The 5,339-nt window shown below is 38.3% G+C and overlaps 1 long non-coding RNA gene across 1 annotated transcript; it reads left to right on the top strand.

Annotated features, from left to right (window-relative positions):
• The first annotated feature begins 2,495 nt into the window (after positions 1 to 2,495).
• Positions 2,496 to 5,058, top strand: LOC132599693 (uncharacterized). Its single transcript, XR_009566944.1, has 3 exons — positions 2,496 to 2,707; positions 3,607 to 3,657; positions 4,677 to 5,058. It is a non-coding gene; the product is annotated as an uncharacterized LOC132599693 (long non-coding RNA).
• Positions 5,059 to 5,339: the final 281 nt, after the last annotated feature.

The raw sequence follows: 5,339 nt of genomic DNA, 5'->3' as shown, positions 1-5,339 counted from the left end.
TGTGTGATGTAGGATAACGGGTGTCTTAATGAAGAGTTGACTACTAGACTGAAATGATCGATTTAATGATATGTAAGTTTCGAGATCGTTGTGATATTGACTGGTGAATTATTAGAGTGAAATTAATGCTTAAAGGTATTGATATACAGTGTGTGGTAGATAGACGTATGACTTGATTGGGTTGTTATCATGTTTATCTGTGAATTCTTTTACTAATATGTGTTACTCACCATTTTCGTCCTATGATACTTACTCAGTACGTGTGGTTGTACTGATATTGCACTTGCTACACCCTCTTTAGGGTGTAGATTGTTTCAGGTGGTTGATTGTTACATGAGCGAAAATGCGCAGTGCATATCTGGAAGGCCTCCTCTCACTTCATTCCGGGACGGAGGTTGAGTCTTAGAATGTAGTGCTAATCTGAATTCATTAGTCGTTCTTGTACTAGTCTATGCCAGGTCATGGGAAGTTGGATCGAGTCGGTACTAATTAAATGGTTGTAATCTTATCGAATCTTGAGTTTATTGATTACATTATGAAGTTCCGCTGTATTTCTAAATGTCTATTGGTTTAAATGAATCTTCTTTATTTAATTGATGTGTTATTCAATGAGAGGGTTTGCCTACCAAGGTGGGAAAGGTAGGTGCCCGCGCGATCCTAAAATGGGTCGTGACAGTTCTGTTCCCAATGCATTCTAATGCATTTCGGGACATGGGATGGGAAATTGGAATTAAGGCATCGAGGGTTGACTTGGTTATGGAAAATTGGAATTAAGGCATCGGGGGTTGACTTGGTCAACGAGACCTCCGTTGGAAATTTTGAGACCACGAGCGCGTTCGCAGGGTATTTTTGTGTAGGTCTGTGTGTTTGGTTTGTGAGCAGATAGGCTCGGGAATAACTTGGGATTTCGATTGAAGACTTAGAAAATTCGGGGGATTCTGGTATCTGGTGACCACAACAGCGGCACCACTGTGGCGGTGTGTTGACCGCTGGGGCGGCCATGGGAATTATTGGGCATACCGTTGTGGCGGCCTCCCAGCCACCGTAGCGGCACTGCTCTAGCGGCCCCAATACCGTTGTGGCAGTGACAGGCCAGTGTTTTCATTTAATTGTGTCTTAAATAAGTCTTAGACCCTCATTATTTTCCATTTCAATATTTGAGCTTGAACAAACTGCTCTGAAGGTTATTTGGAGGAGAATCTTGGACGTAAATCTTGCACATTTCTTTATTTTTCCTTAACCCCATTATCATGTTAGATTCCCTTTTTCTCTTAATAAACCCATGGTGATAAGAATTGAAAGAGGGTTTGGAAAAACATTATTCCTAAGATTATTAATGATAAAATTGGTGATGTGTGTACTAGATATTGACTAATCTAAGCTTATTAATCACATATATTCCACTTTTAGCGTTGAATTTCGGATTTGGACACTTATGGTTTATACCCAATTTGGGGGTTTTGCTTGAAATCATAAATTAGACTTATCCTTGAGCTAAATCAACAATTAGTGGTTTAGTTATGATTACCTAGTACTCAATTTGGTATTTTACCCTCGAATTTCCCGTTTTGCCCTTGTGGACCCATTTTCTCTAATTTCTAGGGTTAAAATGGACTGAATTGAAATAGTAGCAATATTAGTATCATTCTTCATGATTTCTAATAAAAAATTCAATTATGAGGGAAATAGCTCTCCCTAAAAAATCTGTTTTAGGCTTGAAGCCCTCTTTGTTTTCATCGAATGTTTCCAGTAATTAACCTTGTTACCTGAAAATATCGTTGAGTGCAAGCGAACTTTTCTTTGTCTCATGTTATTTCATCATGCTTTATGTTTCAATTTCTAGCAATATAGTTAAGTTATTTTTCTTATTTTTAGTTTCTTAGGTGTGTTATTTTGGCATCCTGTTCTGTTGAGTTGGCTGAAGCATTTTTAAATTTTAAATTCCCTGAGTCACAAGCCTTGTTTGCCCAAAGATTGGAGCAAACATCTTCATTTAAAAAAAAATGAAGTGACAAATCATAGTTTATTTTGAATCAGAATCTTAGCATTGGAGTTGTGAAGAAAAATGCTTTTTCCAAGTTAGGTCTTTAATCATCTCAGTTTACTAAAGATTTTCCTAAAAAATTGTTATATCCCGTATTTTCGTGTATTCGGGAAAATTCGAAATGATTTTGATTTGTAAGGAATAAGGTCATATGTTGATTGAATTAATATATGTGTGTGTTGTTTATGAAAAATATTGGTGTGGAAACACGGGGGGAGGTCAAGAGCAAAAATTGGAATTTCGGAAATTTGTTTCGGGAATTACAAAATAAGATTTGTAACTAATTGGGCTCAATAAAAATTAAATGAAAATGAGGCCCAATAAGAGTAGGGGTGGCCGGCCATGCTTCATGGCCCAACCCATGTTTTAATTAGTTTTTGCCATGTGATTAATTTATATAAGAAGCTTTACCCCTTGGAAGATTCATGAAACATAATGAAAAAGAGAGAGCAAAAACAAAGCAATAGAGCAAGAACAAGGGGGAGGGTTTCGGCCCCCTCCAAGAGAAAAGAAAAAAATTCCAAGTCCATTAATCTTGGTCCAAAAATCATAATTTTCTAGCAATATTACTAACTCAAGGATGCTCTTCAAGATGGTATAATTTTTAAGGCAAGAAAGCACTTGTGTTGGCAAGTGGAAGTTTGAAGAAGTTGAAGAGAAAAGGTAAGAATTCATTCCATATTATTATGTTAGGAAGGTTTGTTTGTGTTGTAGTGTATGGAAATGAGTAGGATTCATGAAAACATGGGAGTTTGCAAAGTGGGTATGGAATATGGTCCATGGCCGTGTATATATATACATTGTATGCTTATGGTGGATTGAATTTATGTTATATTCTAGTTGTGTGTAGGATGAAATTCATATTGAGAATGAAAGTGGAATGAATTTGGTTGAAGTTGGAAATGTATAGGTTGGCCGTGTGATATAGGGAATGGAATGGGAATGAATTAAATGTTGATTTAACATGTTAGTTGTGATTCTTGCAATGTAAATGAAGATGAAATGATATAAGTTTGCATTGAAATGGAATGTAGAAGTTTATGTCGTTTTAGTATGATTTTATGACATTATGAAAATGGAGTTGTTAAGGTGCAAATTATGATGATTATTGATGAATTTGGGATATGGAAGCATGTTATGAATATGTATGTCAAAGGTTAGAAGTTTTGAATGAATTATGATTTTGGTGGGAAGTTGTATACTTTGTATATCGTATGAATATTTTGTAGAAATGTCATGAAATGCTCTCGAATTATATTGTCATGGTCTTAATTAGTAATGAATGTGAGGATGTTGATATTGATTTGAAAATATGAAGTTGGAATGAAGGTTGTGACATTATGTCGGGAAGAAGGTTAGTTGTGCCATATTGTGTGTTTTGTAGCTATGGTTATTGTTATTAGTGTTGTTGTTGGGTTGTTGTGAATATTTTGGCCGAGTTGAATTCTCGGGGGTGCTATATGTATAGGGGAAGTGCTGCCGAAATTTCGGTAGACAAATATGAAGTTAAATGAATTCTTAAAGTCTTGAAATTCCTAATTGGTGACTTTGACCATTTGTAGATTCTGAGCGAAACGGGATTCGATTTTGGACAAGCGTAGGGAGCGCGAAAGGTATGTAAGGCTACCCCATTTCCTTCTTTTGGCATGTCCTAGGTATACTAGGTCGACATCGGAGCCCTGGAGGCCATTCTGTTCTCAGAAATCCGAATTAAAAATTGGGTACTATTCATTCAATTCAATTGAAGCATAAAACTCTCATTTGTGTTAAAAAGTGATCTAATGTCCGAAACCTTTGTAAGTGTATTCGAATCGCTTCGAAACTTTCACGTATGATTTCATAGACCCCAAATGTTCGTAATTCATGTTCGCCACCTCGACTTGACCCGAGGTGGGCCCGCTAACTCCGAGACTCTTTCGGTTGCCCTATAAGGCTCATTTTTGTATAACGTCGGCAAAAGACTTTTGTTTATGAACTTGGCTATTGTAAAATAATGTTTTGATTGCCACGATATCCTAAATTATATTTTGAACCATAATTATCGTTTTGGAAATACTTTTGTGAAATGAACCCCGTTTTGATTAATTGTTCGAATTATTTTGACTAATAAGTCAACATATGATTTTGTCAAGTTTGCAAAAGTATTTTGATATGTAAATTGCATTGTTGCTCACGACTCCGCTCGTGCCCTTATTATGATTTCGTTCACCGGTTCCCGGGCCGGTTATGGTTCGTGCGCACTATGATCAATTCGGCCGTATGCTGTGTTACGGTTCCCGAGACCTCGCCATAGGGTCGGGTTCCGTTGGAGTTATGCTGTGATATGGCTGGTGATATGTTATGATGATATGTGTGTGTTCGGGGATGTACGGAGATTTGAACCTTCCGGTGTTATGCTGTGTGTGGCACCTGCGTCGGAGGGGTGACCACGTTCCTGAGCTTTGCATGATTTTTATCTGCATTATGTGCATACGTTTTTGGTACAGATTTTGATATACGGGTCAGTATTCCCCTTTTTGTATCCTGTTTGTTTTCGGTTATGGTTTACACTTCTGCACTCTATGCTTTACATACTCAGTACATCTTTCGTACTGACCCCCTTTCTTCGGGGGCTGCGTTTTCATGCCCGCAGGTACAGAGGTTCGTGATCTGCCAGTGTAGGCCACATGTTCTGCTATTACAGAGTGCTCCTTTCGATCCGGAGCCCATGTGTCGGTATATATTTTTTTTTGTGACGTATATGTATCTGTATACTTGACTATGTGGGGTACGGCGGGGCCCTGTCCCGTCATATGTTTTCGTTTTGTAATTGTAGAGGCCTGTAGTCATATATGTGGGTCGAGGGTCCTATATGTGTCTGTTTTGATTACGATCTGTGTCTTAATGCGGTCCGTCTGTTATGGTGGCCAAAATGGCCCTTATGTTTATATTTGTACACATGATCGGCGATGTGCATTCCGCCGCTTCTATCTGTTCCGATATGATATTTTGGTACGCACGACCGCTTAAGACAAGTTTTGATTTAAATTATGTTTAAAATAACTATTGTGAACTCTGAGCTAAATTTGGATATGATAATTGGATATGTAAGTCTGTCTGGGTGCCCAAGTAGGGCGCCAGTCGCGGCCCACGGGGATGGGCCGTGACAAAATTGGTATCAGAGCGGTTTGTCCTCGGAATGTCTGCAGGCCGTGTCTCGTAGAGTCTTGTTTATCGGTGTGTTGTGCACCACATCTATAAACAGGAGGCTACAGGACATTTAGGGTGTTGCCTTTCTTTGATTCTTAGATCGTGC

The sequence above is a fragment of the Lycium barbarum genome, chromosome 6, assembly GCF_019175385.1.
Source record: "Lycium barbarum isolate Lr01 chromosome 6, ASM1917538v2, whole genome shotgun sequence".
In the NCBI taxonomy this organism is placed as follows: Eukaryota; Viridiplantae; Streptophyta; class Magnoliopsida; order Solanales; family Solanaceae; genus Lycium; species Lycium barbarum.
This window is presented reverse-complemented; position numbering and strand designations above follow the sequence as displayed.